This window comes from Aulostomus chinensis, chromosome 8 (assembly GCF_037954235.1).
Source record: "Aulostomus chinensis isolate RoL2024-O1b breed Wild chromosome 8, RoL_Achi_v1.0, whole genome shotgun sequence".
NCBI lineage: Eukaryota > Metazoa > Chordata > Actinopteri > Syngnathiformes > Aulostomidae > Aulostomus > Aulostomus chinensis.
Window position 1 is genome coordinate 24,076,176 of NC_141327.1, and position 23,021 is coordinate 24,099,196.

The window sequence follows — 23,021 nt, forward strand, 5'->3', positions numbered from 1 at the left end:
GTGATACAAAATTAGACACAGAATACAGAAAATCTATAGAATCACTAACTGCATGTTTTAGGCTACTTCAAGACATCGGACATGTACTAGGAAGTAGATTCCTATTCCCTTCATACTTTTAATAGGGAGGCAGTATCAAGCACTCATAGCCAGATGAACTTGGGTGAAAATTTAAACCCAAACCATTGGTCTGAATTATTCAGACTTCATATCAAATTTCTGCTTTTAGTTTAGTTTTGAGGGGATGACAACATTAACATTTTGACATCCGAGTGCCAGTTAAGTCTTTAAAAATGCAGCAGCAAGCCAAACAAGGTGCTGCAGCATGCTATCACTTTACCTAGAATTCGCCAGTGCATGTCCAGGATGCATAATTGAAGCCCTCTACCACACTCTCTATCTCAGCTACAATTCCTCTCACAACTACGGTCAGTGAATACAGACTAAATTTTGGGACTGGATGTTATCACATCAAAAACACAAGGAACTGATAAAATGACAATTATGCAATTTGATGGATCTGGTTTGAAAATCAGAAAGTCAGTTTCTGATATCATTCTCGTTTTAAATTTTAGTTTTTTGTTCATTAAAATCAACTACCTCATATTTAAACAGAGCTGCATACAGTGTTATCAGCTCATCTCTGCCTTTGCTCTCCCTTGAACACAGCAACACACAAACGTGTCTCCTTATGTTTGTGGAGCGGCATGGAAAGGTGGCGTGAGGGAGCACTTCTGCTCAGCATTTACAAGCGGCCCCTCTGAGCTGCCCGTCCCGACCCTGTCAGATGTGCAAATGGGAAGGTAATTGCCACTTGCTGGACAATGGCTGTTTGGACATTGTTGACATATTGGAAATCAAATATAGCTCTCATGCTCTGGAGTTATGTTTGATTACCCATACATGTGCAGCACACAATGACCACTATTTCAATATTGGACAAGTTTGTTCACATTCAAGGTCCTTTCCAAAAGATAAAGTCTTTCCAATTGTTCTGAGTACAGACACAGATGGAATACAAACAAGTCATATTCCCGTCCTCACAGATAAACAGTAATTTATTTAGCCTTCCTTTGGTATTCACTCCACTATTCCCTGCTTTCACACACTTTTCCAGAAAATCATCACAAACACGAAGCATGTGGCTGAATGAATCCACCCCCTGTTTGTTCACTCCAACAACTTCCACTGTCTCTCATGTGCAAGTGTGAATAGTCTGTGTCCTGAGACGCTGACGATAAACACAGGGTGCGGCCTTTCCGTACATCCACTCAGGCAATTATTTTCTCGTCCTGCTTTAGGTTTTTTCAACTCTGTTGAGTGAAACATGATTTGCACATCCCAAAAGATGGGCACATGCACATTAAGCAGTTTCAGGTAAAACATTAAAGCATTTGTTTCGTAGTATGGTTTTCAAGATTTTTACTCAAACTTTTCACCTTTGGAGAGGTATATTTTCCTTCATATTTCACAGTGAAGTAAAGATGGGGAAGAACAAATGACAGATTTAAATTGTATGCAAGAAAGTCACTTCTGAAATACTACAACTTCCACACACCACCAGTCAACAACTTTACCTTTTTCTCTTCACCTCATGCTTCCTATTTTCACCTCATATTGTCTGTTGTTGCTGATGTCATGGTAAATGGAGACGTGTGCACTTGCTAACATATCATTTCAATGGAAATGTGTTGCTAGGAAACAACTGGGTTCAAGCTTATGTGCTATCAGCTGTTGTCAAACTCTAAGAACAAGAACCAACAAGAAATAAATCTGAGCTTGTGTACAATGTGTATGTTTGAGACCGTAAAATTGTCTATGTTGACAAAATAAGTGTCTCACTTAGATGTTTGCCAGAGACAACAATCTCTCTTTTCACTTTGTGTTCATTCTCTCCTCAGCTTAATAGAATGCTGTTCATAAGCAGAATTTCTCTCCCATAAACAAATACACACCTCCATTTGAAGAACATACATATGGCAGCAAAACACAACCTGGTAACCTCTATGACTTTCAGGGCTGTACACTCTCTGTGCTATGATCCACCAAGGGGCAATTTAAGATGCCATCTTACGCTCACCCATTCAAAACGGCCACAAATCTCGCTAGTCAAGTGTGTAAACTTATGCGATAAGCACTGCATTGAGCATGAGCCACACACACACACACACACACACACACACACACACACACACAAACTCACACAAACATCCTGACCCCAGACGTTCACACAGATGCAGTGTTTACTTACAGTTCTCTCTGCCTGTCTTTGTTCAGGCCACAATTAGTCTTCTCCCCTCCAGATGCCACTCTAAGCCTTGATTCTTCCTGTGGACAAAGAGTGAGAAAGCTGTCAGTACAGCAATCCCAGAGGTCATCCCAGGGTTAAGGCACCATGGGGCCGTCTGTAGTATGAGGGAGAAAGGAGGCTCAAAGGCGTGAGATAAGAGTGCAGGGATTTAAGAGTTTATCTTCAAAATCTCAAGACACAATGCAGCAAATTCTTTAAAAGGTTCGTCAAAGAAACTATGACCGAACAATTGAACAACCTCACACAACATGTAACACCTGCATCAGCACGTAAGAGTGAGTCACCGGCACAGATGTCAGTTCCTCCTCGGTCTCGTCTGCTGGGAGGTGCTCAGGGGGCAGCTGCTGGCACTGCAGTGCACGACACCGAGTGTTAATCATACAATACTGCATCTTTACCATTTTAAAGTCCAACTCCAATTTCTTGTAGGACAGAAGTGGAAAGGAATCAGCTTGCCTCACCAATCATTAGCTTGAAAGTCAAAATCTTACAAACTAAAATATGGTGTGTCTTCATGCAACACACCACTCATTAGTCTACCATGTGGTTCAATGAATAACTGTTATTTTAAAACAGATCCCTTTTCTCGAGTATCAGTGTAGAAACCACTCCCATAGTAGAAACCACTCCCAACTAAAACATTTCAGCTCCAAAGAAAAAATTGGTGGCGATTTACATTTACCTTCAGGCTTGAAGCACCGAAAACAAAAGGCTTTTGAACTTTGAGCAAAAAGTCAGAGACAGAACACAAATCTTTGAAAAGCCGAGGGGATCAACTCCATTAGTTATCTTGTCAAGTGTGGGCAACCCAATTTACCTTGCTAGCATTCCAGCAACAATGTAAACTTATTAACTTTACCAAGACCAGCCAATAGAATGTCACCTGGTCTCACTGAATCAGTCACAGTAACGCAAGAACACATTTTGAGTTTAGCTCTGCTAAAACCATAGCTGAATGGAGCCAACTAGTTTGGTTTTGAAATGTGTGCTGTTGAAGAATAGCAAAAACTCTGCAGCCTAAAACTGTGAGTACACACAACGCAATGTACAAAGCATACACATCATTTTGTATTATTAATAACGCTGCATGTACACTTCATTCTCTTTTATACATAATTAAATTGTGGGACAGACAGTTTCAGTGGTATCAAAAATTCTAAGCCCTGGGATGAAGAGCACTAATGTAGGTGGCGTCGTGACATTAAAAAAAATTTAAAGGAGCTTACTTTTCTTATTTTTGGTGATTACAATTTCAAATCAAATATAAGTAAACTCCCACACCAAAAATGTCGCCAGCTTATTTTTTTAAACATCTTATTTCAATCTCAATTCAAGATTCAAATGGATTTAACTGAGAAAACCTGTCAACTCTAGATTGCAATCTCTGTTATGATGCCATCTTTGTCCACGAGTATCAACCATCCAGCCCAGTCAATACACTCAAGTGTTGAGATTCATAAAGATCGACTGAACAAAAAATAAATAAATAAAAATCCTCCACTAGTTATTCATGTGTTGGGTATAATTTACCCAACGACAGGTCAATCTCACAGATTAGTGCTAGAATATGTGAACTTGAGCTGTTGATTTTGAGCAGCTGCCCAACAAACATAATTAGAGCCTCTAGACTCCCCAGCAGAGCCAAAACGCTGGCTTGTGTAGAGAGAATAAGATTTCTACGTTGACGTAAACAAAAGTGGATGTGGACATCAAGTTCTGGGAAATGAACAGATGTCCACACACACCATCCAGCTGTGTGACATTTGATAACTGTGAGACAGGAGGATGGTTGACTGATGGAAAGCAGTACAATTCACAAAACTTCATTTCATAAGTGCTGGACTGTAGTTGCAAAGAATCTTTGTTCATTATGTAAGGAGGTTGCACAAAGCAACTGATGGATGTTTCCAGATGTGATGAAAGTTAACAGACAACCAAAGACAAGAGTCAGACTAGTCTGTTCAAATAAATACAGCTTGGTCAAATAAGCATCAAGTGAACAATGAGGTTGAAAATTTGGGCTGCTATTTTCAGATTCATTTTTGTGAAGCTACAACTGAGATTTTTAACAGCAAGAAAGGACCAAAAGTTAATACAGCTACTATAGTAGGAAAAAATCCTTTCAGATCCAATATAAAGAATAAAACTGAGAGTTTTCTTCAGTAATATGTCCAGATGGGAACACTAAAACCAAAACTCGGTGTATCAGCGGCTGTTCTGTTTGCGGTTAGTCATCCTGTCTGTCTGGCAGGAGAGAACATGATTTCAACTGTTTCACCTAGCATTCAAATCCATCTCAGCAACAAAAGAGAAACCTAATGTGCAATGTTTAGTTATATAAAGTTTGTTACCGTTATTATGACTCTTCTCATTTCTTCCACTAATGGCCCTTGTACTTTTTTCCATTCCTATTGATGGTGTCATTGTCTACACCAGACCTCTGGTATTTTGTTATGCTGCCAGTCCCATCTTCCTGGCCAATGTAAAGCAAAACTATGTTGGCAACAATGATCTGTTTATTTTACATTAATAATGAAGATTTTTTTTAAAAATGAATACAAAGGAAAGAGGAAGGAAAATTAAAACACTAAGTTGTTGTTTTTTTAGTTTTCTTTTTATGTTAGTTTTCACTCACCTCTTCACATTGAGGAATTATGTCACTGAGTCAATGTTGCAATATTAACAATTTAGCTTATCTGACTCCAGAGGATGAACGGTGCGCTACAGAGACACTCTGTCACTCAGCTGCCACTGCATGGTGCCACCAGCTCAGAACCCAGCAGTGCAATGTCTAGTCACCTCCAGCAGCTGAGTGGCATTTCGCAGCTTATGCTTCTCTGCTCTCCCTCACCTTATCCTGAGATTGTTTTACATCATATAGTAATTGACTAAATGAAGACCCACTGATATTTTAGTAACCGTTATTGTTTGTCACTTGTCAGCCTCCAACATTACCAGGGGATAAATGGGTTTATTTTAAGTACTCTTGGAGAAAAAAACTCTTAATACTGCATTTAAAAACATCTCTAGCTGAAACGTGTAGCGTGTTTTGCTGCTTCAGAACTCTTCAAAGACTAATGTCATTGAACCACTTCAGACAGAAGAGGAACCTATAATATCCAGGAATATACACTATAAACCCATCTACAAATGTATCTGTTCAACAAATGGCCCGCATTTCAGCTCTCTAGCTAGGCGTCAAGCCATACACTAGGTTTCGCCTAGTCACATTAAGATTTTGCAATGAGTTTTTTGTTCGTTTTCTTCTGCACTCAGAATCGCTGTCAATGGCTTCAACACTTTCTTTGTGCTTTGTGCTGAGGTTTGAATTGACCCAAATATCTATCAGCCTCCTTGACTTATCATTAATCCGTATCTGCCCTGAAAAAACATGAAAAAACTAAGCCACGTTTTACTTCCCTTATCAGGGGGATAACACAAAGCTTTCTCGGAAAGGTGGGATTCTTAGGGATTCTCAGAGATTTTTGAGTGCAGAAAGCACAGAAGTTATGGATGCCTGCACATCAGCTGTGTCTGGATGGATCAAATAAAATAAAACTCCATGTGGAGAGCAAATGTCATGCTTCCTGGCCTCAGTTCAATTTGAGTAACTGGTCCAAATATGAAATAAAAGTAGTCTTATGAAATGCTTTTCAATGAACAAAATCAAGTGTCAAACAGTTCAACTTTTGAAAGTTTATCCACTAAATGTGCATTAGGTGCAACTGTCATTCATTGTTGTCTGTGACAATATGATTGACCAGAAGGTTTTCACTCGTAAATATTCTGTCAAATAGACTGATGACTTGTACGGCTGCGTTCCACACAGAACAGTGTGAACCATAAATGGACCGAATGAAAAATGTAACAAAGTAGCAACTCATCCACTGATTCGGACTAAAGGAAATGGACCATAGGTGTGAAGGCCCCCTCAGGGAACCATCTGGAGCAGACACTTAATAAATCACTGAAGGAATGCAGTCTCATTTCCTCTCCGACCCCACCTTCTCAACAGCTTCTTCCTCCAAGTTCAAGAGCTTTCTACACCACACAGCTGAGACTTGACCATCACAAGTATGACATTCTGCAGCTGCAGCTCTCCGTTGAAAATTACCCCCCCCCCCACCAACAAACAAACTCACAATTCAAATGCAGAACTATGTGCAAAAAAGCAAAACTGAAATTAGTGAGGAGGCAAAAATTATAGACAAGATCTTATCCAGAAAAACAACGCTTTGGCAGACAGAACTCCTTTTACATGGAATTTCACATGACGTGAGCTAATCTGTGATTTTCATGCAGTAGGCTGTTTGATCCACAACTTTTGCCTCCTTCGGAAACTGAAACTACAACTACAACAATTCAGTTGGAGCAATTCTGCAGGGCATATTTCAGATACCCAAAATTCAAGCTTGACTATTCATAATTGCACCTCAAAATATTTGTAATTTCCCTAAATCCAAGATAAATATTACATTTTGCAGTTATCTACAATTAGGTTTTGGCTTGCACTAATGGCATTGCAGACATATCAAACTTGAGTTATGATTAGACCTGATTTAAAAACTGTAGATGTTTGACGTATCATCAAGTTAAAGATCTTGGTATAAGTTTTGATCAACAATACTTCAAACTGAAGATAACTTTTCATTCTGATTAAAATGTACTTTCAGATGTGTGGAAGTAAAGTTTTGCCGAGATGAAATGGTGATGCAGATTTCAAACTAAGCAAGTGTGGGGCGGGACTGCTGCAGTCTGTTCAGGAGGAGCTGTCAGCAAGGAGTAAAGGATCAGGAATGATTATACGAGCTGAAAACATTTTCAGCTACTGTTGCCACAAGAGATGCGAAAAAAAAGAAGATATAAAGTGTTCTCCTGGAATGAGGACCAAATCAAATTCTTCTGGAAAAAGAGTTGCTATATATCAGCTGTGTCTGACATATGTTTTACTTATCGAACAAAAGTAGCTGAGCGCAGTAGCCGATGAAGTATAGGAGATGCTGCAGGCTCGTTCTTGGCCCCGACCTCTGCCTATTAGCCTTAGCCGCTTTCCATTTGTTAGCTTCCTCAAATTGGCCAGGTTCAACAGGGTGATGGAGTTTTAAGAATATTATAAGGTTTGTTCATTGTGGCTCCCCCGTTGCTTATTTTGGTCTTACATGTTTTGTGAATTACTAGCTTTATGTTCTGTTCCAGCTGCCCACCAGCTTTGTTGACTTGCTCAGATTCTGATAATTTGGTGGTCGTCCCTTGAATAATTTGAGTACCTGTTTGTATTGTGCCGTCAACCTGTATCTCAAATTGTTCTTTTCACATGTGTTTTTGCAATGGGGAGCCTGCATATGGTGTTCTATTTTGGAAAATTGGCCCTATATACCATGCAATTTGTGTGGAAATTTCCTGTCTTGCTCAATCTGCTCTGTGCTAATCAATGCAGTGTCCTTCAAAAAATACACCTGCCACTACTACCAGTGAAATGACTGAAGTGGCAAGTGACCGGGTAGAAATTGGAAACACATGACACTGACCCGCCAGTCGCACTGAAGAACGCCCAATTCTGGTTCATGGCCAGGCAATCTGTGCATCCCTAGTTATACCCACGGATAACATTAATGTACATCCTGTCCCATTTGGTATCACACATGTGAAGGGAGCAAGATGACTCACTCTGAACCATGAGCTATGGAAAATATGACAATTTCCATTCAGGATCATATTTATATAAAAAGGTTTTTAAAAACAACCTCAACCTGCTCTGGACGCAGTCTGGTAAGGCCTCAGATTTCAATATTAGAACTTATATGCAAAAGAGGCCATATTTTACAAAGAAAACAATATGTATTGTATCAGTCGAGTCAGGTTGTGCAACAAAATAATCCATATGTGGACAAAGATGGTCTCTGAGAGCGACTTAAGGGGTGTTTCATCCCAGAGGAAATCATGAGAAACCTCACCAGCAATATACTGCTACCATGGCAACTGATAAGCCAACAAATGCTATGAGCCCTATTCATGGAGGCGTAACAATTAGCGTGAGCATCCCATCGACAGTTGGTATATTCCTGACCTTGAAAACTGCTTTGCACATCTGTGTGGTGTGGGGGAGGGAGGAGAGGCACAAACATGTGGCAAGTTCATTCAAATGAGGCAGTGCAAAGGTGTTGACCGCCCCCAAAAGAAAAAGACAAATTATGTTCGAAAATCCTGAACTTTACGGTTAGACACAGCACTTCATGAATTCTACAATATATTGTTAATTAGTATTTAGTCATTCTTGAAAACCCACAGCAATTAAGACTGCGGTATCATCTCGTAAACAGGTTTCATTATTTACCTCGATCATCACAGTACTACTCAACTATTTAGAAAATCACACCACACTGCTCCAATTTGCATCTGAAATAATACACTTTCTTATCTTGGGACAGGGAAAAATGTTTCAGTGCTTTGAGATGTTTTATTAATTAACCACCACAACCTCTGGTCAATATTTACAATTGTTTGGAATATGATTTTTTTTTTTTTAAAGTACAGTGTGATCACCATTCAGAGAAGCATGCATTAGGTGACATTCTCACAGATTTGAAGAAAGCAATGCACCAGTCACGACAGTAAAATAGAGTGCCTTTGAAAACTGGAAAACAGACGATGACTTTGAAAGCAAGTCTGTCATTGAGAGGGACACTTAAGAGTACACTGACAAATTGAATATAGAGGCTTTCAAAAAAAGAAAATTACAAACAGGATCTGAGAAATAACTGACTTCACATCAGGTGTTTCCGATGTTAAAAACACCAATCTGTGATCAAAATATTACTTAAGACATAGCCTCACTATTACAACTACCATCATATAATCAGGCCCAAATATCTTGACACGTGATAACTCTGGGCTTTAGATTGACTTTTTTCACTAATGTCTCAGAACATCCCACAACCATTAAAATGTTGAGGAAATGAAGATGTAATAGGTTTGGAGTGTTTATCACTAAAATGGCTTGTGCAACAATAAAGGCATTTGAGAGATAACCACCATGATTTAGATTACAATAGGTGCTACGATCCTGTTCTTGCTCCTGATAACCTGTATTTGTGACTCAAATTCTTAGTATTCCCACTGAGTAAGCAATTCTGCTCATATTTTAGAAGTTTTAATTTGTATTCCATTAATTATGTATGGTGTCCCCACCCGCACGCGATTAAACATGAACAAATATAACTTCAATAACAACTGTCCACATTTAGATGCTTAGATGTATGAGGTAGATGATGTAAAATCAGAGGGACGCAATGACACACCATAACACCTCTACTTCCAAAAATAAGTTGCTCCCACAATAAATCGTTTCTAGCTCCCTGAGTACATAAAAATACTGTAAATCAGTGTCGCCTGGGGCTGTAATAGAACAACGGAAATTGCAGTCGGAGGTGCTGATATCCACTAATAACACTTTGGGAGAAACCAGAGTAGAAGAAACATTTGCTTACAAGACAAAGAAAGAGCCCAACCTGACAGTCGATGGGCTGCGTAGGGGCTCTGGCTTGCCGGTGCTTGGGGGTACCGTGTATTATCTGCAGCGCCACAGACCCTCCCCTTTGAAGTGTTCCTGCAACCCCGACTGTGCCAGTGGTACAGAAGATGGAAGGTGAGAAACTGGAGAAAAAGCAAAAGTAGTAAAGATAAGAAAACCACTGTGGGGTTCAAAACATGCAAAGCAGAACACGTCAACTCATGATGTTCAAAAAAAAAAAAAAAAGTACCTAAGAAATGACTTACAGGGATTGGGATGAAGTTTAAATCTCTTTCTTTAAATCTCAAGATTTCACAACACTTACGCCTGTGTAAATGTCATTCCTTTCTTTTTCTCAATTTCTACTTCTTGTTCAGGGGTGCCATCTTTTCTTTTGGAGAGCAGTGAAGACGGAATATGATAGCCATGAGTTGGAGAGTGACTGGCAGCATAGCAGGACAGGGGCAGTACAAGGGATACAATTGGATAGCAAAAGTGAGGAAAGTGAATCGACAGACTGTTTTGCTTGCTCCCTCTGTTCACTGCAACTCTCCCCCTAGGATTATCCCCTCTAATAGACTTAAAGGCACTTTAACTGAGCTGCCAGCTGTCTGCGTCCCCAGCGAGAAGTCATCCAGGTCAGGTCTGAGGGAAGGTATCTTTCTATAACAGTGTAACACATTCCAATAGTGCCATAAATCTTCAAACCAGTAGAACCCCATTTTACCCTTTTTCAGTTATTATTGAACTTTTACCAAGAAAATATAGACCAAGCAAAGAGGGAAAAAAAGCAATTGCCACAAACGGTTAACACTGGTTTGTGGGAATTCAAACTGGATATTAGCAAGGTCAAGTTCTACCAATTCTGAGAATATATTTATATTCCCAAACACTGCAAATACATTTTTCTTTAGAAAGATAAAGTCTGGTCTCAGAGAATTTAGAAACAGTATGAAGGACAGACAGTGAAGAGAGCGCCAACAGTAATCACCTGTGTAGCAGGGAAAAGACAGGACAGGATGCTGCTGTGACCTTGGATTTTCCTGGCATTTTCACTGAATTTGAAAATGGTTCTGCCCAGCAAGACATCGTTTTATGGTTTGCTCATTCCCAAACACCAAAATTTCTGTGCCATTTACAGGCTGGTTGAGATTTTCCACTAATACATTATAAAATTACTCAGTTTAACAACTCTCGCCTCTCTTTACATGACAGCCAATTAGTTATTCATTACATGCCAATTAAGTGGCAAGCAGGCTTACTTAGAATATCTGAAAAATCACGTGAATGGAATCGTTCTAAATGTCTGTAGTGTAGTCCTAAATAAACATGTACACACTGAAAAGTAGTCTCACTACTTAAAGTATATTAGATGCATGTGGCTGTAAATTATTTAGAAATACCCTTACCCTTGCCTGCATTTTTTTTCTCTCTTCTTTTTTGGGGTTTCAACATGTTAGGCTGTGGGTATATAGCCTCCAGCCAACAATGGCGTGCAAAGCGCTTCCATTTCAACAAACTACCAGCTCGGGTGCATCAAAGGAAAGCAAACAGTATCAACTTCCACTTTATTGCAGTTGGTTGAAGGCAACACAAATGCAAACAGAAAAGAGATATCTATCTATAGATATCTATCTATATATCGAGAGAGAGAGAGAGAGCGAGAGCGATCCAATCACAAGTGGCCCTTTGAGATGCATGTAGAGAAGAATTGTAATGCCAAGTGTGAACTCACATACTTAAAGCTGTCCACTTGTGATTGGATCACACAGGATGCATGTTAATACCAGGTCTGAACAGGGCCATAGAAATCTGTTTAGTGAACCTGAAAAGCTGTGCTTATGAGAGGTCTGACAGGGTCCGCTTGGACCATGAGACAGTGGGAAACCTCCAACGAGACATGTAAGGGAAGCCTCATTCACAAAAACAGTTGTTTCCATGCCAACAGGACCTCTGCTGGCAAAAGCCTCCTTTCAAATGGTTTTCATCCTGCACCTCTGCTGGAGCCTCAGAAGGACTGGTGAGCATTTTTGAGCAAATGAGTTGTGGGTGGTGGTGTCAAGCGCATGTTGAGGAAAGATGGAAATAGTCTGAGCCCAAAGCCCGAGAGGCTTTCCAGTCTCACATCAAGACTGGATTGGCTCTACTTAGACCCCTTTACAAGCAACACTTTTGTGTGAAAAAAATTCCATGTTTGCCTTTGTTCTGAACACATCAAAACTGACATTTATTTTCGAAGGCAGGTCTGGGCAAGTAGTTATAAACCACAAAAATATTCAGTTTTCTGTGACAGGAGTGAGTTAAGAAAACAAACAAAAAAATGGAAATTGTGGATTTCTGCCTTTTTTGCTTGAAATTAAACTATAAATCAAAAGTGATGCCAATTTTGTCAATTGATCACTTCAATTTACAGTGATGACTAATGTTGAAGAAATGATTGCAGATGAGAACCAACGTGCTTTTTGGGTCGGATCTTAAAGATCGCTCACTTTGTATTTGAGGTTATCTTGGAGAGTCTTCACATACTTGTTGACTAACCTTGGAATGATGGTCTTAAATTGCCACTTCCTCTCGTCCCTGTAGTATATGGCAGTGTGTTCACACTACAGCCCACATCAAAGCAATATGCCTGGAGATGCCTCCCTCTGTTCATTAACCAACTCAGAGCAACACAGCACAGCACTGAATTATTAACATGCTTCTTGTGCCTCACAGATACCAAGCAGAGGGCCACTCACAACCGCACACAACACACCAAAGCTCTGCTGTCCCTGCTTGCAACTCTCCTGTAAACTACACGTCGATTCAAAATGAAAAAGCACAGAAGAGAAAGCTGAACAGCACGATTGATCATAGCCTTGTAGGAAGGAAAAAAACTGGACTGTCAAGCATATATTAAAATGACCGATAACAAAAAAAAAAAAATATATACAAACTACAGACATTATTTCATGAGAACTCAAAGAGTGGGTAGTTAAGATCAGAATGAAGATGGAGTTTGACATACTGTGGTTGTTGCTACTACAGAAGGTGTCTGTACGACCACATTTTCCAGTGACACACACACACACATACACCCTGGCTCACAAGGTGAAAATAATAGCCCCATGCTGTCACAGCTGATGAAGAGCAATGACAGTACTGGATAACAGCAAGGTATGAGAAATGAGAAAAAGAGAGGGAAGTTATCAATAGAAAATTAATGTTGGATGGTATGAGAGACACATTTTGAGTTACACTAAATGAGGCGTCAAATTTAAATTACAGTAAAGCCGAAAGTTGATTAAAAGAAGATTAATCAAGTAATCATAGCTGTCATTTTTTCAAATAGAAGCCAGGGATCCTTATTGGCCTGACAGGAAAGTTTTGGTAGCACTTCATAGATGTAAAGAAAATACTGAAAATAAACATTAGCAGCAATAACTATAGATATAATCAAAAATACAATCTTTTGTTAGGACAATAACAGTAAGCCAGTTGGAATAAAGGACTGTCCCTCTTGCTCCTGTTAGCTTGTGCATAATAGCTTTACTGCAAATTTCTGCTACGAGTAAAATTAAATGCATTGTAAAAAAAAAAATCATATAAATTCTGATTTTGCCCCTATTAAGAGTAAGATATTACCAAAAACCCTGAGGTTTTTCGACAGATTCACCGCTACAAAACATCATCTGCTTCCTCCTCTTCTCCCAACCTAGTTTACATGTCTGCGTGCCAATGATTTCTGACATGCAAGACTTCCCATCTGGGTGTTATGGGGCATCCCAGAAACCACATCACTGGTCTTTGATGATGCCACACAACAAGGGATAAAGACAGCTGAGGACTACCTTAAATTACTTCTTTTATGCACGTCTGTCAATTCTTTTGAGCGTCAGTTTTTGCTCTGGCCTTTAAATATCAGACAGCACCTAATGTGAGAAATACTCACTGTATCCATTTTCAGTGAAGAAAATTTTCTGTCAAGGAAGCACACAATGTAAGAACTTTCCATCAACCTCTTCCAATGCAATACTTCAAAATGTGCCTCAAAATACATAAATGAAACACTGCTTTTGAGAGTTCTTTGAGGAGTTCGGGGATAAGAAAGGCCTGACATGCGATACCAACCAAATGTTTCACTACTTATAACATTTCTGGTTATTCATTGCCTCTGCTGTTGTCCATTTTTTGCCTCAAAGCACTTCATAACCCTTAATTTTAAGGGTTAACAAAAATAGGCTTAACAAAATATACAGTTCCTCAGATTTCATTTTAAGATGAAAGATGCCTCTTCATGTTGAAAAGCTGCCACTGCCTGCAACAGGTCATGTGAACAGACAGATGAAAACTGCAGTATGCTGATCAATTCAACACCAAAAAAACCATGGAAAGCAGAAAAAAGGTTCATGATGAAAACTTTTACACTGGTTTTACTGTACATCACCACGATGTGTTGTATTTGCCATCTGTTTTTCTCATCTTTTTCCAAAAACATCACTTATATGAATACCACTATTTTAGGAGAAGACAATGGAGGAAGTGATTGCTCAAGACCAACTGACCAATGAAAAATGCAACTGTTCACAATCAGCTCAGTATTTTACTATAATGCTTCAAACATCGACAAGAACACACTCGGTTCATATTCTGGTGACAATTATGTTATAGCAGAGGTGGCACACGCACATTTGCTGAGCCCAACCCAAGAGGCATGCAACAGTCCTCAGACGTCCCTACAGAAAAGCCCTTTAATTTCCTCTTTCCTTGATCTCACTTTCTCTAAAGCACCTCTGCCCACACACAAAGCTGACGGCAAGCTGCACTTATTTTGCGGAGTCTGCACCTAATATGTTTTTGCTTCTCTTTCTCATGCCTTTGAGCACTGTTTTATTTCATTTCCCCGGTTCACTCTAAACACCTCTGCACTTATCCCAGCATAGTATTTCCTCCCCTTGTACGCTAGCTGCTATCGCCGTCTCATTCCTGTTTCCCCCCTTCAAAATCTTATCTGTTCTCTCATCCTCCTTCGACCCTCTGTCCTCTAAGAATTTTCCATCTTTCCTCAACCAAAACATGAAAGTCAGATTTGTTTAATGAATGTAGTTGTTGAATGTAAAAAGAAAATGTAAAAGTCTCTCCCACATCTGCTGTTTCCAAATAACACAAGGTAACACTAGTCCATATATTCTGTCTGTCAGGCCTCTCCACCTTGGACATAGCTCTAATCCCATCCCTCGTCTCTGGACTGTGGATGCTATTAAACTACCATCATCCATCGCTCACATCACAAAACCAGCTGAAGATAAACAGCCTGGCATCACTCATCTGTTCTACTTCTGGCCAAATGTCACAGTGTGTTTCACTTAACAGTGTTGCGGGTCCCGAACAGGGTGGAACGTTGCCCATTCAAATCCAACTGGACTCACCCCATCACTAAAGCCCTTCACTTGGACAAGAGAGCTTCTCTCTCTAGTCCTGATTTTTCTGAAGCGGCACTGCGTCCGACCTCAACCAGATGGTCCTGGCCCTCCTAGTTGGCCAGGGGTATTCCCTACATACCACCAGGGTTTGTTGCCATGTTATTAGAGTTAGAAAAGGCCCAAGAAAAGTTAGTGACTAGGCTTGTGTCGGTATGAGATTTGTCTCAGAAACACTTATTATCCCTAACAATTAATCTTATTCATACACCAATTCCTACGTCGACGCAATGCTTCAGATTCTTTCCATTATTTACAATGAAGATGGCCTGGACAGGCTCCGTGTGTCTACATAGAGGCAAAGAAACTTGTTTGTCTGAAAGAAAAAAAAAAAACTGCTCACTCTGGCTATTTTTGTAAAGATTTACACACTTGACCCTGTGCAAACTCATTTTAATCTAATGTCCTTTTCCCATCCTATTAGCTGTAAAGGAAGAAAGATCATTTTAAAATGTTGAGAACCAGCAGGTTTGAGCGGAAATCAGTTTACAAACAGTGTATGATCATAAAAACTGGGGCTGGTCAGCCTCATTTATACAGGATGCGACTGAGGGTTGAAAGATGCACTAGTAATGAATAACTTAGACACCACCCATTTGCTGGGGGAGAAACAGACACAAAAAATAGTCTCATGCCCTCCTTGCACTGCAACATCTCCCACCGTATATCTGGGCAATTTTTCACACTCCATCTGCTAGAGTTCTCTCACTTCTTGTATATTAGGAAAAGGTGTTGGAGGAATTAAAACAGCTGGGTTGTTCAATGAATAAGCATTTTATTATTAAAAACTTTTTTAATTGAGGTATGTATAAAAAGTCTCTTGGTAACAGGGATTGAAGAGGACAGTGGCATGATGACTGTCAAAGATAGAGCACGAAATGATGCAAGGAAAAACAATGACAAGGATCAAAATATTCATAGAACTGTTTGTTGTTTAAATCAGCTGATAGTCTTCCAGGAAAAACTTTTCGATCGTTGCAGTTCCCCAATAGGTCAAGGTTACATGATTTGTTTCACAACTGGGTTAACAGTCTGAGGAATTTGTCACTGCTTACAGTACAGCACTATCTAATCCATCTAATCAACATCAATATACTGGGAACAGTCACACAAACAAGTTTTATAAGTAATGACCAACATTGAATTGTCTGCAGTGTTAATCACTGAACGCCACATTTATACACGTTTACTCTAAAACTCTTAAAACAAGTCATCTGCATGGCTGCAAGGCACCTGTAACACAGCCCACGTTCTACATCCTTCATATTCAATCGTACCATTATACTCTCCATGTTTTGTCAAAATATGAGCTTCAAAGCCGGGGAATCTCACTGTCCATATGAGACTGTTTTTGGGAAGGCCCGGGGGTCAGTAACACAGCAACAGCAAGAGGAGTGTGGGAATGTGAAGCATTCTGCAAACAAGGTCTAGAATACCTCTCATCTCTGTCTCTGAGGCCTTGAGGCGACGACAGCCACCACAAAAATGGTATTAAATCACATGAATCCATGAGAAATGAAAGTTCGCCATTCCCGTCTCAATACTGATGGCTTAGCTTCGTAATTTTTCACTTATATTCCCCACTTAGACATTTAAGAGCACATCTATCAAACAATGTTTTATACTTATAACTGTTGGCAAATAAGTCATATAAATGCTAATGTTTTCACTGAAAAAGCACAAGAAATGAAATATAAAGTTCTGAAAATAAGGGCATATGCTCAGAGAATATGCAAAACAACATCTTCAAAGATATTTTCTTGAATATCTGGTTATTATTTATATGGTTCGCCAGTTACGCAATCGTGAATTTCAGCAAAAGTCATGCCAGTGATACTTCTATCAATACACCACTCCTTGGAAATATTTTTAAAGATTTATCCCATGATGCTGCAGTTATTAGGAAGAGGATAACCACCGAACCAAGAGCAAGTAATGACATATTCAAAATAAAAGTGACTGAACTTATTCAAGATGCAATGGTTTCTATAAAATCAAACTGTCACATTTCCCAAAACTTCACAAAAGGATATTATCACTTGCAACATACTCATGAGCAGTTTTTATTAACAATGTATGGGTAATCAACACTATAAGCTACTTCTCAAATGAGCTTCCAATACGATACTGCTTAAATCGAGCCCAACACTGGAACTGAACAGGCTGGATTCCAGAAAAACAAAGTGGCTCTTTTTTGTTTTATTTCAATCAAATAGGCAGACTAAATTCCAGTGACTGTGACAAACAAGTTGCCCTAAATCAACAGATTCTATCATTTCTTCTGAGGGCATGCATTCACAGAATTAGCAGGGACAAAGTAACCGTCTATATTCATGTGCCCACCTATAAGTTAATTAATTACGATTACCAAACAGAATCGCTGAACGCGCTATTTGCATTTACAGAATTTAAGAAGCACTAAACAAATTTTAGGGAAATGCCTGCAAATATCCTGGCATGTTACCAAAATGTTAGACAGTAGAGATGTCAGTGGGTACTCTGCACTGCAATATACATAAAAACAAAGATAAATTGACTGAGAAAATTAGTATTTGAATATGAGTTGTAAGCAGCATCACTATAATATACTGCCAGCCAGCGTGGTATTGCAAGCCTACTGACACAGGTGCCTGTCTCTTCAGTTCTCGTGTGAGTTTGAACCTCCCACAGCAGTCCCACAACATGATTTACTAAATTTGCTGACTGAATGTAGGTCAAGTGATTGAGAGTTCAGGGCCAAAATGATCAAAGTTGTTGGCCACAGATGTAGAGAGAGAGGGATCGGAACCTTGAGCCATCAGTAAACCAGTTTGAACACAGTTTTTTTTTGGGGGGGGGGGGGGTATTTTGGGCAGGAGAGCATTTGTGGCTCGAGATACTGCTGAGTAAAAACTATGCCACTATTCAAAGTTTATCAATTGATCTTGCTGGGAGAGGCAGCACATTCTCACAGCACAGAGAGCGAAAGAGAGATGTCTTCAGAGGCCCTGTCAAGATGCGTCTGACCAGTTTTTATTGGTTTATTTGGTACAGTGTATGAAAATACAAAGACCTCTGCATATATTCACCTCTAGGTTCACTGACATAATGTGCAAAATAAATACCTGAATAGGTTGGAACATTGCTCAGAAGTGAGTTTCATGATCATTTTCTGGAATATGTTTACACATTATTGTCACCAGTATTATGCCTAAAATGTACCTTCAGGAAAAATATTGAAAGCTACAAGAGGAGTGAAATAAAGACAGTCTCTATGAAGCATCTTGTTCACTGTGTCACAGAGAATTTAGTTATTTTTGTTCCTAAGTGTAACCAAGAGAGTTGTTTGGAAGCTCTGTCTGTGGAAAAACTTTCTTGTGAGTAGTTGCGGTACAGCTGAGTGAATTACATGGTACCTGTGCATCAAGAACAGCACCCCTGCAGGTAATCCATCTTATATTATCTATTGTAATCCATGTGATATAGAATGTCTCTACAAGGTCATGCCCTGAGAATGTTGTCTACATGGCGTTAATCTTAGCATGGACGCGTACAAAAGACAGCTGGAAGAAAAGGCGGGGTGTTACTTTTTGCTGAAGTTATTTTTTTTATCCCAGCTTTCAGGCTGTCCACGAAGACAACTGCTGTCTTATATTCACAGTACATTTTTCATCTCTGCTGTCTGTTGTTCTGACAGAAGAAATGCTCTGTTGTGTTTCACGAACCAGACAAGTCATCTCTTTATAAACCTTAAAAGGGCAGTTTCAGTTTCACATAATTCTACATTAATTTTGTTGGAGATTAGAGGCAACATTGTTATTATCTGTAAAATCTGGTCACATGTTTAAATAAGATCTTTTTGTGATACTCCAAATCTGAACTTCCACAAGACTGATCGCATGACTACCTAAGCTGCTATTCAGGTAGCGCTGAAAAAGCACCAGGGAAAAAATAATCTAGTCAAGGTTCGTCTCTCCTCGTAATTGAATGATTAATGCATCGATGCAGAAATCACGATGGAAAACATTTATTCACAGTACCCAAAGAAATGAACATGAAGAAAATAACAGTGGAATCTCTGCGTAAGTGTCATTAAACGGTACCACACAGACACACACACACACACACAATGTTTTACACTTCTGGATAACAAATCAACATTCCAACTGAGTGCAATAAAAGCCACACAGGTAAGAAGCCATTCAGCATAATTCATCCAACCACCTGATAAACAAACACTAATAGAAGAGGTATATTATCAACCCTGTCCACAGCGGACTGACACAAAGTGGCTTAAGCAGTTTGAAATAATGACTTAATCAAATGTTTAGCATCTACCACACAGAGTATAGCCTCATAAAAAAGTTATTTAAGTGTGAAAATATGATTCAGAACAGAGAATTTTAAGTAGAGAATTTGCAGACCAAACTGGTTGAAATAAATGTAAACTGAGAAACAGAAGAAATCTATAATCGAGATGCACCGATAATCTAGTATTAATCCACTTCTGGCTCTCATAATGGAATTGAAATCTCTGAATCATCCAACTGATGGCAAGAAGTTAAAAACTTGACAACTGAGGCAGAGGGGGGCTTCACATCAAGGTTACTGGTCAAATGGAAACCAAGTTGCGGTCTGGCTGCATCAGGAGAAATTTTAGTTCAAGGGCAGACTGAGACCTCAAGTCAAGTGAATGAAGTTCACTCGCAGAAAAGGTGCACATGCAGGAGTTTTCTCCTGGAGCAGAAACAAGCTCAATCAGTCTGAAACCAGTGCACACGTCAATGAAGATTACTCATTACTCTTTTTTTGCTATGCATATGAATCTGCCAACATCTGTGTCGTACCTATTCGTCTAATGTACAAGGATGATGAGAAAAAAGTGATTTTGAGATGCGTCAGGGTTCACTCCAGAAAGATTTAGTTATCATGCAAAAATAGCCAATAATCACAATAACAACAAAATGAGACAGTTGCCAACCTGCAAACTGAAATATGGCATTCATTTTCATCATAACCAACAGTCAGGGCAAGCCCCCCGGCTACCACAAAGCTCCTCTGTAGTACAGATTTTAAACCTTCAGATCAGATTTTAACAGGGCAATAAAGTGTGACGACAACTCTTTGCATGCATGAGCAAATGCTACATTCAATCGGGTAACTTTACCATAACTTGCAAGTTGCGGAAGGTCGGGCATTTCAGAGTCTGTGGATCAGCACTGCTAATTAATACTCTCAGTACTAGTAATCAAAGAATAGATACTTCTGTCAATTATCACTTCTACCAAAAATCTACAACTTTGATGCAGCAACAATCATGACTGCTGTCTATATATCCCCACCCTTACAAGTGTATAATAGTTTTACAGCACTACACACGAAAGCCGAAATGACCAGAGTTCACTTCCCTAATTCAAAGAAGAGAGGATTTATTGCTACTCTTTATTGTCACTCAAATCGGAACTGCCTTTGCTTGGAGTGCTTCTGCCTCTGGTGTGAATTATACAATCAAGACAGATTGGGAAACATCACTCTCACAAAGCCTCACATCTCTCAGCAGCTTGAGAAGAGCTGGATAACCCGTCATTTCTGTCACCCTGCGAGAACATCTGGATGTCACAAGCAGAGGCTACACAACCGAAGTTTTCATGGCAAATAATCAGCAAGCGACATTTAAAAGATACAGTACCATGAAGAGCAGAATTTCTTTCCTGTGCTACGAACAAGAACAAAATCCACGATCACCATCGCATACACGTAATATGTTAATGAATCAACTCTTTTTCTACTCGATAGCTTTTGGCTCAGTTTGTACAGTTTATTAAAAGTCACACTAGGCAACCCGGTAAGCGAATACATAGCAAAAAACTCGACCATGTTGATTTGCCTCGCAATAAAAAGTAACGACACAGACACACGTAGCTACTTGAACCTGACACTTTCACTTCATGCATATTCCTGAAGTAACAAGACCCAAAATTTAACAGGAGTGCGTTAAGTTGGCTAGCGTTAGCGAGGCTAACTCAGCGAGCTAACGAGCTGTGCGTTAGCGTGCTAATGCTAGGCCCACTTCCAATGGTCCTATACTGCAATATTACCTAGTTATGATTTTGCATTTGCCATTTTACATTGTGTTTACCTCAAAATTGAAAAGGTGGGCAAAGTAGCAGGCCTCCCCGGAGATTCCTTAAGGTCGTTGTCCAAACCGGGATATCCTGGGGGAGCTTGTTTAAGCTAACACTGGAGACTCCGCTGAAGTAAACGCTCCTTCTTCGTGTCTTGGTTTCCCACCAGCAGCAGCAGTCAGTGTTTGCAACCAAGCTAACGGTCGCTAGCACATTAGCAGGACGAGCTAACTAGCATCTACAAGGCAAGTTCGTGTAATGATAGCGGGCTAGTAAAACACCGCTAACGTTAGCTGCTCTGTAAAATTGACGAGTGTGCCGGTCGACCCGTTGACTCTGTTCCTTTTGTCGGCGACATACGGTGGCCTCCGATTAATACAAAAGAGAAAACACATCCATCGAGACCAAACAGCGAGTCAGTTGTAGGTGATTTGGCGTCCACGGGCTCCTCAACCGCCGCCAGGTTTGATCGTCTACTGACAAATGGCTGTCGCAATATGATGACGGCTGGTTTTTGTTTGCAAGCGGGCGCGCGACTGTGATGTAATAATAATATTATGCACAGGAGAGAACTTTTTTCCCCCCTGAGATATACACAAATAGACTCGATTCATAACCTGTTTATTTTTTCTCAAATAAATTTAACTTGTGACTATGAAACTGAAACAGCATGAGTACAAGCTAATTAGACGTCATTCTGTGTAAAATTCGGCATTTCCAGAGGTCTTTTTTCATTTTAATCTCATTCATGCAACTAATGTGATACATGGCAAAGAAAACTTGTTTTTCGACGTTTTTTTTTACAGCATGTTGTTGGTTATGATACTTTGTGTAGCATATAGCGTGGCTCAGGGGTAGAGTGGCCGTCGAGCAACCAAAGGGTCGCTGGTTCGATCCTCAACCCCGGTGACCATGTCGAAGTGTCCTTGAGCAAGATACTCAACCCATAATTGCTCCTGATGAGTAGGTTGGCCTCTTGCATGGCAGCCTCCACCATCAGTGTGTGAATGGGTGAATTAGATGACACCGTAAAGCGCTTTGAGTGCCGCTAAGGTAGAAAAACGCTATATAAAATTGAGTCCATAAAGACACAATGTTCTAATACAACAAGTGTTACAATTCAGATCATAAGAGATACAAGATATAAAAGAAATCAGCGACAAACAAACATTGAGAGGTCTACCTAAAAATGATTTGACTTTTCATTTATTTTCAACTTATATTTATGATCACAGCCTCAACGTTTTATTAATATAAAAAAGATAACAAAATGTTGTAGTGCCAAAAAAGACAACTTTTACACTGCTGAATTTGATTTTGTAAGACTGTAACAGAAAGATATTTCCTATCAGGAAATATTGTTTTCTTTTTTTCTGTGAGTGTATGTGTTCTGCATGTAAAATCAGGAATATTGTAGATTAAAAAAGGTTACCTACCCCAAAAAATATTATGATTACATTTTTGAATCACTTAATAGTGACATGAACATAATTCTGCTTATGCTGTGTATGTGTGTTTCTTAGCTTTTCTTTAGCTTATTTACTTTTCTAGAATTTCCATATAAATTTAAACTGGAATATGATTCTTATGTGTAACTGTAAATACATTTTCCTCAGTAAAGTTTGGGTAGAAGTACA

General features: G+C 39.5%; 1 protein-coding gene across 3 annotated transcripts in view; it reads right to left on the reverse strand.

Annotated features, from left to right (window-relative positions):
• The window catches only part of fbxw7 (F-box and WD repeat domain containing 7), a 106,558-nt gene extending 84,701 nt beyond the window's left edge, over positions 1 to 21,857 (reverse strand). Inside the window, exons 1-3 of one of the 3 annotated variants that reach the window (XM_086211801.1) lie at positions 21,399 to 21,857; positions 9,820 to 9,964; positions 2,252 to 2,328 (exon numbers count right to left, since the gene is read on the reverse strand). The gene's annotated coding sequence lies outside the window, so the exon portion shown is untranslated. Of the gene's footprint in view, positions 1 to 2,251; positions 2,329 to 9,798; positions 9,965 to 21,398 lie in introns of all 3 variants that reach the window. The other 2 variants (XM_086211802.1, XM_086211803.1) reach the window with 2 other exon arrangements.
• Between the last annotated feature and the right edge of the window lie 1,164 nt (positions 21,858 to 23,021).